Here is a 12,420-nt window from a genome sequence, read left to right as displayed (position 1 = left end):
TTCAAATATGCTGCAGTTCACAACATACGCGAACAATAAAAGGTTGTCTAATAACCTAAAAGCCAAAAAATAACAGTTCCCGACACAATTAATTTTGCCAAACAGATCAAAGTGTAATATTCAAAAAACTTCTATCAGTAGTAACAAAATAACCAATTATAAATAAGTATATTTGAAGTCCAATGCATCCTAGTCCATTTACATCACCTAGGAAACTCTCAAAATTGATAACCAGTCTCACATACGATACCGAGATACAGAGTGATATGGCTCCGATGCAGCATGGACTAACAGGCACAATCTGTAATAATATATTAATAAAGTAAATAAAGAAGACATTATAGAACCTGTTTTAAGGCTTCTGGTTATTATCATAGCCTGTTGGTCTGCCTCACAGTCTGCCAGAATAGTGAGAGGAGGCCGAAACTGATTAAGCCGAACTCTCTTTTCTCTCTCAACTTTTTTCTTCCACCCGCAGTAACAAGAATTGGGTTATCATGAAGACAGGTACTGATTTGTCACACTTTACCGAGGCTATGATTACAGAATTTCTTCATAGAAGTAGGATATATTAACTAAAGGGGGCAACCATATATTTTTTTCCCACCTATTTAAGCCTCAACTCTTAAAATCTCCTCCTTCCCACCCTTTCCCATGTGAAGGCGTGAATGATCCCAAGACATCCGGGCAATCAGACCCAACCACAAAGGCTTGATCAGTAGGCAACCAAATACCAACAAATCATGGTCTTTATTTGCTCTGGACATTACTTCTCAGAAGTGAACGAATAAAAAAACACGATTAGAATATATACTCTATATCAAAAATAGGTTTGCTTAGAAGATTCATCACTGATTATCATCAAATATACTACTACCTTACTATTCCACCATCGTCAAGGTCCAGAGAAAGAAAAATACGTTCTGTCATCCCAACGCACGCACCACTTCATCGGTGTGCCAATCCCTCACACCATGTCAGAGTTTGAAGTCACATGAACTATCAACCACCACTACATCTTTGGTCCTGGCATTTCAAAACACGAAGCATCTTTCCAGAATCGGAATTTATTGCTATTCCCAACCAAATAGGTGACTTTTCTCTAACTATGCTCAAGCTAGCCAGAATGTTGTGCCAAAAACTGCAACCTAACGTCTCTACGCAAGCCTCCCAGTGACAGGAATATAAAGAAATTACCAAGGCAAAAGAAAAAATACACACTAAAAAGGAAAATTTTAAATTTGTAATAGGTGCAGATTTTTTTTTTCTTTTAATAGATTCTGAAATTTAAAATAGAAAATACCAGAACAGGTAAGCGGCTTATAGGACACTACGGGTAATGCTGGAGCATGTGCCGGTAGAACGTAACCTTACTTCTCTTGGACACAGTCCCACCATAAAAACAAAGGATCTGTGAAAGGGCAGCCACAAACACAAGGTAACAAAAATTGCCCAGTATAAATAAGGATCAAGGAATCACAAGGATGAGTAATTGATTTCATGTTCCTCACTGGGTTCATTTTTCCCAGTGAAAATAAGGATCAAGGAATCACAAGGATGAGTCATTGATTCCCTGTTCCTCATTGGGGTCCTTAATCTTCGGCACCTATCACTACTACGGTGAACAATCTTAATCAATCACCATGTCAAGAACATTCCCATGTCCACTGCTCCCAACAGGACACATCACCATAAAGGAGTGTATAAAAAACTAAGACCTCATTTAAAGAATATTCAATCTCATAATATATTCACCTAAGATAATAGATGTCAAAATCAAACCTTATTCACTGTCCCCAAAAGGACTAAGTTAACAAATATAATAATTACCGAAAATATCTAAAAACAAGAAAATGTCACAAAAAAAGAAACGAAAACATCTAGAAAAAAACCTAGCGAAGCAAGCAGAAATAAGCTTCTGACTCAAAAACCAAGAAAAGCAAATCACTTAGAAAAGAAACTGAAAGAAAAAGAAAGATGTAAAAAACATTAAAAACAAAACATGCCGACAATCAAGGACAACCTGCAATAAAGATTACTTATCTATAAAAACAATAAAAGGTACCAGTCCAAGACCACAAACACTGGATCTAAGGAAAAAGCCACAAACAAGGTCCGAAAAGGGGGAAAAAGATTCAGTGTGAAAAACCATCTAAACCCATCTCCTGTACTTTTCCAATCTTCAACTTGAATTACTAATCAACCCCCAATAATGTTTTACTCAAGTCCATATTACCGTTCCCAAGGAAATCTTGTCTTGATGTAAAGCTTTCCATAACAAACAAACATAAATGCAAATACCAAAAACGTGGAGGTTTAAAAATGAGAAAATTTTCAACAGTTAAAATAACGCTTACAAATTCTGGGAGTCCAAAATTCTGCTAAAATAATTAGCAACCGATAGCTGAACTAAAAAACCTTAACGTCAAGCTTCTAAACAACGCCAGACTAGTAAGCCGACAAACCCAATGCCCACTTCCCTGAATTGAGTAGTTCCAATCAAATAAGAAAGAATTTTAGTGAAACTGTAAATTAAACGATTAATCAAATATTTAAAGTTACAAACATAACATACCAAAACTACACCACAGGACAACTCCAGTTTGCTTTGACACATAATCAAAACCTAAAAAACTTGTCCTCAAATTCTGAGAGTTGGTCATTTGCTCCTTTACACCCTTCCACTTACGGATCTTGGACACTAGGGTAGCAATTTACGACCCTCTAACGGTAATGAACTGAGGCAAGCAAACCTAAAATAGCTCCTAATGAATACCATTAAATTATACAAGGAAGCCATAAAATCAACTCAATCTACCAAGGAAATGAAATTACTCTTATAAAATATCCTCCAGTGTATACACTGCAGAATATGTTGGAATCATTTATGTGTGTGTGTTTTCTTTTTTTCTTGTTTGTTCCCTGCAGAACATGTTGCCAATAATTAAAATCATTTGTGTCTGCCCACTCGTGTTTTGGGTTGGTGTATGCTGTGACGTCGCACCCAACTCAACCCTAACTTTGGATTAGAACGCCTGGGGAAGTCGATATCCTTCTCAGGCCAGGCCCCTGTCCAGCATACATACCGGATGCCATGGCTCCAACAAGGCAGAGCATAGTGGCTATGTAGCCCATGACACCTCCGAGTAACGAAGGATCCCACAAGCCACCCCACCTGTGCAAAAGATATAACCTAAGAGATTTGTCTTGAAAATGAAAAAGCAAACACAAAATCTAGGCCAGTTTTCAACCACCGACCTCGAAAGCCATTGGTACAAAGTAGAGATTTGTCACCATTTGCAGACTGCATGTCTTGAATGTTACTGAACGTCGTGGGATTCGAAACTACCACTAACATGACAAAACAAGAAAATCACACTAAAAAAATGAAAAATCCACAAAGATTTTATTTAATAAAAACTTCAGAAACTTAAAATAGAAACTACCACAACAGGAGAGAAGCTAATAAGACATTAGGGTTAAATGCTAGAGCACATCGTATGGAGGTTCAACGACGCCCATACCATTCTAGTTGACTAGTTCTCTAGGTGACAGTCCCACTCACTCCCACCATAAAGACACCGGAACTATGAAAGTGCAGCCACAAACTCAAGGACAGTAAAAGTCACCCCATTAAGACAAGGCTTAAGGAATTGTAAAATTGATTCATTGATTCCTTGTTACTTGTTCGGGTCCTTACCCTCCTCTCGTCGGCGCCTATCCCTCCTTTGGTAAACAATCTTAATGAACCCCCAGCCTGTCTATAACATTCCCGCAAGTTCTTATCCACCACTCCAAAAAGGACAGTTATCGTTGTAATTGAGTGAATAAGAAACTACGACATTATTTAAAGTGTGTTCAATCTCAAAAATGATTTAAACAAAAATAATAGGTTGAAAAATCAAACCCCGTTCGAGTCCCCAAAAGAAAAAATCGGTTTAAAAATGAAAAACGTCAAAAAACAAAAGAAAGGAAAACAACGAGGGACAAGCAGGCAATCAGTACATAGAGTAGGGACTCGTTTTGCGAAACATAAGGCCTGAATTCAGACTCATCCGTTCAGCTCTAGCGACAACTTAGAAAACATAGAGAGGAAAGTAAATGTAAGCTACAACTCTAAAACCAAGAAGTATATAACTTGAAAAAGAGTCAACCGCTATAGGCAAAATAGAACACATTGAGGAATAATAAGTAAACTAACAAACCTTAACAGCGAGCATGTATATGATTCCAATCTAGAGGCCTTCTCGGAGTCCAAACCTTCTTTTCACTACAGGCCTTCTCCTTTTTGCCTTTCTCCCACACTGTCTATCCTTTTCAACAATTTTGATCCATCTAGCAGTTCTTTTATAAGAACCACAGTGTTACTTGAACGCATCGTCTTTATATTACTAGTGTAGTAGAAGGTGGCCTCAATGTGCTAAGGAAACACACATATAATTGTACAAACTATGAAATCAAAAGAGAATATATCATATGAGTGTATCTAGAAACCTATTTTCAACAAGAAATCGATTTTTAAGTAAGGCCCTAGAATTCATATATCGGGGACCTAGTGAAATTTCAATATGGTTTCAACAACGTAAAATGTGTGATGATTAATAATGGACACCGTTTTTCATTTACTATCTGCTTGTTTTATGAATGGTAATTAGTTTCTTAATTGTAGATCATTGGACACCCTTTGTATCCTTAGGAATATCCTCAGAAGATATTGGCTCTGTATTGAAAAAGAAACAAAGTTTTTTTAGACAAAGACACTGTACCTTAAACAAGTTTTGATAGAAAAAGAAAACACCATTATAATTCTTTTTTTTTTAGAAGAATAGAAAGAAAAAAAGAGAGTTATAAACGGAATGTCATAAACTAGTGTTCCCATATAGACATTCATCAATATAGTTAGTAAAATGTTTTGTCATCGTAAACCAAAATAAATGATAGAGGTTTTTCTAAAACAGATTTTGGTATGAAACAAATTTTGAAAAAGATGTATTGTCAAGTATTTGTGAGCACAAAATAGTAGCAAAAGGAAAACATCATTAAAGATAAATGTCATAATCTAGCGTTCCCAAATAGACATTTATCACTTTAAAGAAACATGAAAAAAGGAAAGGTTTTGAAAAGGTTTTACTGATTTTGTAAGAAAACAATGAGTCAGGATATATTTTGGGATAGTTAGATGAATTAGTTTTTGTTACATATAGGAAAATAAATCAGCTATTGGAATCCAAAAACAAAGCCAATATCTTCAGAATATATACCAATTTATGTTAACTACAAAACTTGTTTCTTTCAGCAAAACATTCCAGAACTCAGTAATCTCAAATTATAAATAGTTTGGTAACACACTAACACTGGAAATCAAGTGTTGAACAGAATACAACATATTAATATTTGAACAGGGTAACTAATGACTTGTTATTATTTGGAGTAAACCCTAGAATTTCTAATGCCTTGGAAGAATTGAAAACAATAATTGAGACCATACCAATAATAAAAGGAGAAAGAGGCAATGGCATCCTGAATAAATCACCAAACTTATCCTCATAATGAGTACATTAAAAGGACTCCCAACTTCAAATCTTGAACCACTAATCACTAATCATTGTAACTCCACCATGATTGCCTCCAGTAGAGCATCCTATAGTGGTAAACTAACCGAGCTCTTGGTCTCCACTCGTTTTTGGCAGCTCTTGTTGTACTGTGGGCAGAGCCAAAACATATTTTAGGTCTCATTCTTAAAAAAGAGCCAGCTTTGAATGTATTGAATCTCACCTCGCTCGACGAACATACCACCTTAGCTCAAGGTAGTGCCACATAACACACTCCAACTTGGAAATGTGCGTACTCGGGATGTATAACTATATAATGAGATCAAAATCAATTAAGACCCCACTGTCAGTATGATGATCATAATATAAGAAAAATATCAATATAAGACAGGACATTAAGATTCCATGTTAAATCAACCTCACCAAATTAGTTTAAAAGAGAACAAGTTTCTGAGTGTCAAATACCATATTCATATATGCTGCAGTTTACAACATATGCGAACAATAAAAGGTTGTCTAATAACCTAAAAGCCAAAAAAATAACAGTTCCCGACACAATTAATGTTACCATACAGAACAAAGTGTAATATTCAAAAAACTTCTATCAGTAACAAAATAACCAACCATAAATAAGTATATTTAAAGTCTAATGCATCCTAGTCTATTTACATCACCTAGGAAACTCTCAAAATTGATAACCAGTCTCACATATGATACTGAGATACAGAGAGATATGGCTCTGATACGGCATGGACTAAAAGGCACAATCTGTAATAATATATTAATAAATGAAAATAAAGAAGACGGTATAGAACCTGTTTTATGGCTTCTGGTTATCATAGCCTGTTGGTCTGCCTTGCAGTCTGGTCAAAATAATGAGAGAAGGCCAAAACTGATAAAGCCGAACTCTCTTTTCTCTCCCTCTACATTCTTCTTCATTAGCAATGATATAATTTTTCTCAGTCGTAATAACTTATTTGTATATTATACTCCACAATGAAGAACTGACCCGTTTCATATGCAACCATGAAACCAATCTCCACTGATTAATGACACAAGCATATGCAAGAACGAACAGCAATTATACCTGTCACGGATCTCAGACAATTCAGAATTATAGAGCAAAATATTTAAATGAGAAAGTAACAAAACTATTTGAATGACAAAATATGATCTATCACACTTTAACGAGGCTATGATTATATAAAGTTTCAACAAACAGAAGGTCATATCAGCTTAAATGGGCAACGAGGTTTGAATTTTTCTTCCACACTGCAGTAAAAAGAATCGGGTTTTCATGAAGACAAGTACTGATTTGTCACACTTTACCGAGGCTATGACTACAGATTTTCTTCACAGAAGTTGGATATATTAACTAAAGTGGGCAACCATATACTTTTTTCCCTTCTATTTAAGACTCTTAAAATCTCCTCCTTCCCACCTCTTCCCACGAGAAGGCATGAATGATCCCAAGACATTCAGGCAATCAGACCCAACCACAAAGGCATGACCAGTGGGCAACCGAATACCGACAAATCATGGTCTTTATTTGTTCTGGACATTACTTCTCAGAAGTGAACGAGTAAAAAAACACGAATGGAATATATACTCTATATCACAAATAAGTTGGCTTAGAAGATTCATCACTGATTATTATCAAATCTACTACTACCTTACTATTCCACCATCGTCGAGGTCCAGAGAAAGAAAAATACGTTCTATGTTATCCCAACGTACGCACCACTTCGTCGACGTGCCAATCCCTTGCACCACTTCATTGGCATGCCGATCCCTCACACCATGTCAAAGTTTGAAGACACATGAAAGTTGATTGTATATCATACTATCAACCACCAATACATCTTTGGTCCTGGCATTATCAAAACACCAAGCATCTTTCCAGAATTGGAACTTATTGCTCTTCCCAACCAAATAGGTGACTTTTCTCTAATGATGCTCAAGCTAGCCAGAACGTTGTGCCAAAGAATGCAACCTTACGTCTCTAGGCAAGCCTCCCAGTGACAGGAAAATAAAGAGAAATAACCATGGCAAAAGAAAAAAATCACACTAAAAAGGAAAATTTGTAATAAGTGCAGATTGTTTTTTTTTAATTAAATTCTGAAACTTAAAATAGAAAATACCAGGACAGGTGAGCGGCTTATAGGACACTACAGGTAATGCTGGAGCATGTGCCGGTAGAACGTAACCTTACTTCTCTTGGACAAAGGATCTGTGAAAGTGCAGCCACAAACACAAGGCAACAAAAATTGCCCAGTATAAATAAGGATCAAGGAATCACAAGGATGAGTCATTGATTTCATGTTCCTCATTGGGGTGGTCCTTTTTCCCAGTGAAAATAGGGATCAAGGAATCACAAGGATGAGTCATTGATTTCATGTTCCTCATTGGGGTCCTTTTTCCCAGTGATAATAAGGATCAAGGAATCACAAGGATGAGTCATTGATTCCCTGTTCCTCATTGAGGTCCTTAATCTTCGACACCCATCACTAATTCGGTGAACAATCCTAATCAACCCACACCATGTCAAGAACATTCCCATAACCATGTCGGTGGCTCCTGACAGGACACACATCACCATAAATGAGTGAATAAAAAACTAAGACATCATTTACAGAATATTCAATCTCATAATATATTTACCTAAGATAATAGATGTCAAAATCAAACCTTACTCACTGTCCCCAAAAGGACTAAATTAACAAATATAATAATTATCGAAACTCTCTAAAAACAAAGAAGGTTTAAACAAGAAAATGTCACAAAAAAAGAGATGAAAACATTTAGTAAAAACTTAGTGAAGAAAGCAAAAATAAGCTTCTGACTCAAAAACCAAGAAAAGCAAAATCACTTGGAAAAGAATTGAAATGAAAGAGGCTAAATAGAACCAGGAATAATCGAAAGAAAAGAAAGATGTAAAAAACATTAAAAACAAAAACATCCCAACAATCAAGGACAACCTGCTTTGCACTATCCATCAATAAAGATTACTTATCTATATAAACAATAAAAGGACCAGTGCAAGACCACAAACACTGGATCTAAGGAAAAGGCCACAAACAAGGTCCGAAAAGGGGCAAAAGATTCAGTGTGAAAAACCATTTAAACCCATCTCCTGTACTTTTCCAATCTTCAACTTGAATTACTAATCAACACCCAATAATGTTTTACTCAAGTCCATATTACTGTTCCCTAGGAAATCTTATCTTGATGTAAAGTTTCCATAACAAACAAACATAAATGCAAATACCAAAAACGTGGAGGTTTGAAAATGAGAAAATTTTCAACAGTTTAAAAGACGCTTACAAATTCTGGGAGTCAAAAATTCTGCTAAAATAATCGGCAACCGATAACTGAACTAAAAACCTTAATATCAAGCTTCTAAACAACGCCAGTCTAGTAAGCTGACAAACCCAATGTCCACTTCCTTGAATTGAGCAGTTCCAATCAAATGAGAAAGAATTTTAGTAAAACTGTAAATTAAACGATTAATCAAATATTTAACGTTACGAACATAACATACCAAAACTACTCCACATGATAACTTCAGTTTGCTTTGACACATAATCAACACCTTAAAAAGCTTGTCCTCGAATTCCGAGAGTTGGGCATTTGCTCCTTTACACCCTTCCTCTTACGGATCTCAGACACTAGGGTAATGAACTGAGGCAAGCAAACCTAAAAAAGCTTATGACCCTCTAACAGTAATGAACTGACGCAAGCAAACCTAAAAAAGCTCCTAAGGAATTAAATCATACAAGGAAGCCATAAACTCAACTCAATCTACCAAGGAAATGAAGTTACTCTTATAAAATAACCTCCAGTGTGCATACACTGCAGAATATGTTGGAATCATTTGGGTTTATGAGTGTGTGTGTGTGTGTGTGTGTGTGTTTTTTCTTGTTTGTTCACTGCAGAACATGTTGCCAATAACAAAATCATTTGTGTCTGCCCACTCATGTTTTGGGTTGGTGTATCTTATGACGACGCACCCAACTCCACCCTAACTTTGGATAAGAACGCCGGGGGAAGTCGTTTTCCATCTCAGGTTAGGCCCCTGTCCAACATACATACCGGATACCATGGCTCCAACAAGGCAGACCATAGTGCCTCTGTAGCCCATGACACCTAGTAACGAAGGATGCCCACAAACCAACCCACCTGTGCAAAAGATATAACCCAAGAGATTCGTAATGAAAATGAAAGAGCAAACACAAAATTTAGGTCAGTTTTCAACCACCAACCTTGAAAGCCATTGGTACAAAGTAGAGATTTGTCACCATTTCAGACTGCATGTCTTGAATGTTACTGAACGTCATGGGATTCGAAACTACCAGTAACACGACAAAACAAGAAAATCACACTAAAAAAATGTATAATCCACACAGATTTTATTTAATAAAAACTTCAGAAACTTAAAATCACAGGAGAGGCGCTAATAAGACATTAGGATTAAATGCTAGAGCATGTTGTCTGGAGGTTCAACGACGCCGACGTAGATAGTAACCATACCATTCTAGTTCTCTAGGTGACAGTCCCACTCACTCCCACCATAAAGACACAGAAACTATGAAGGTGCAGCCACAAACACAAGGACAGTAAAACTCGCCCCATTAAGACAAGGCTTAAGGAATTGTAAAATTGATTCATTGATTTCCTGTTACTTGTTCGGGTCATTACCCTCCTCTCATTGGCACCTATTCCCTCCTTCGGTAAACAATCTTAATCAACCCCCAGAATGCCTATAACATTCCTGCAAGTTCTTATCCACCGCTCCAAAAAGGACACTTATCAATTGAATGAATAAGAAACTAAGATATTATTTAAAATGTGTTCAATCTCAAAAATGATTTAAACAAGAATAATAGGTTGAAAAATCAAACCCCATTCGAATCCCCAAATAGACAAAATTGGTTTAAAAATGAAAAACGTCAAAAAACAAAAAAACAAAAGAAAGGAAAACAACGAGGGACAAGCAGGCAGTGAATACAAGTAGGGACTCGTTTTGCAAAACATAAGGCCCGTATTCAGATTCATCAGCTCTAGCGACAACTTAGAAAGCATAGCGAGGAAAGCAAATGTAACCATACAACTCTAAAACCAAGAATAAGTATATAACTTGAAAAAGAGTCAACTGCTATCTAGGCAAAATAGAACACATTGAGGAATAATAAGTAAGCTGAAGAACCTTAACTGCGAGCATGTATACAATTCCAATCTAGAGGCCTTTCTCCTGCACTGTCTTCCCTCTTCAACAATTTTGATCCATCTAGCACTTCTTTTATAAGAACCAAAGTGTTACTCGAATGCAAAAACAATATTAGTGTGTTAAGGAAACACATATATAATCTTACAAACTATGAAATCAAAAGAGAATATATCATATGAGCATGTATCTAGAAACCTACTTTCAACAAGAAATCGATTTTAAGTAAGGCCCTAGAATTCATATATCAGCATATAATATGTATGCAGGTGACCTAGTGAAATTTCAATATGCTTTCACAACAACGTATTGTGTGTGATGATTAATAATGGACACCGTCTTTTGTTGACTATCTACTTGTTTTCTGAATGGTAATTAGAAGATATTGGCTCTGTTTTGAAAACAAAAACATTGTACATTAAACAAGTTTTGATAGAAAAAGAAAACACACACACAAACATATATATATAGAAGAAAAGAAAGGAAAAAAGAGAGAGTTATAAATGGAATGTCATAAACTAGCGTTCCCATATAGACATTCATCAATATAGTTAGTAAAACAGATTTTGGTATGAAACAAATTTTGAAAAAGATGTATTGTCAAGTATTTGTGAGCACAACATAGTAGCAAAAGGAAAACATCATTAAAGATAAATGTCATAATCCAGCGTTCCCAAAAACATTTATCACTTTAAAGAAAAATGAAAAATAATCAGCTTTTGCAAGAAACAATTTATTTTGGGACAGTTAGATGAATTAGTTTTTGTTATATATAGGAAAAGAAATCAGCTATTGGAATCCAAAAACAAAGCCAATATCTTCAGAATATATACCAATTTATGTTAACTACAAAACGTGTTTCTTTCAGCAAAATGTTCCAGAACTCAGTAATCTCAAATTATAAATAGTTTGGTAACACACTAACACTGGAAATCAACTGTTTACTGTCTAGTTGTTTTCTAAATGGTCCACTAGATTACTAATTTTAAATCTTGGCCACCCTTTAATTTGTATCCTCAAAAGACATCAACTCTGTTTTGGGGAAAAAAAAACACACAGATTTTTAGAAAAAGATCTTGTACATTAAACAAGTTTAGATAGAAGAAGAAAACACCATTGTAGTTTTTTTTTTTTCATATTTTTTATTTAGGGGAAAAAAATAAAAGAAAAAATAGAGAAGTTACAAACAGAATGCCGTAGTAATCTAGCGTTCCCATACAGACATTCATCATAAATAAATAAATAAACGTTTTGTAGTCATAAGAAGATGCAATAAATAAATAAACAAGTTTTGAGAAAGATGCATTGTAAGCAAAAAACACCAGTAATGATAAATGCCATAATCTAGCGTTCCCAAAAAGGCATTCGTCATGAGAAAAGATAAGTTTTTGAAAAGGTTTTAATGATTCTGTAAGAAAACATTTTGAGACTACAGGAAGAGAAATCAGTTGTTGGTATCCAAAAACAAAGCCAATATACAGAACATACACCAATTTAAAGGCACAACAAATCACAACAAATAAACTGCTCAACCGCGTGAAAATATAGAGTGGTTACAGCCTGTAATAATAGCTTAAGAAAAACGCAAAGCCCAAGCCCGGATGGTCTACTAGTATACTGCATTGGGCAGTGGGGGCGTGAGCG

The sequence above is a fragment of the Coptis chinensis genome, chromosome 1, assembly GCF_015680905.1.
Source record: "Coptis chinensis isolate HL-2020 chromosome 1, ASM1568090v1, whole genome shotgun sequence".
Taxonomy (NCBI): domain Eukaryota; kingdom Viridiplantae; phylum Streptophyta; class Magnoliopsida; order Ranunculales; family Ranunculaceae; genus Coptis; species Coptis chinensis.
The sequence above is the reverse complement of the archived record's forward strand: the minus strand, read 5'-3'. Positions refer to the sequence as shown.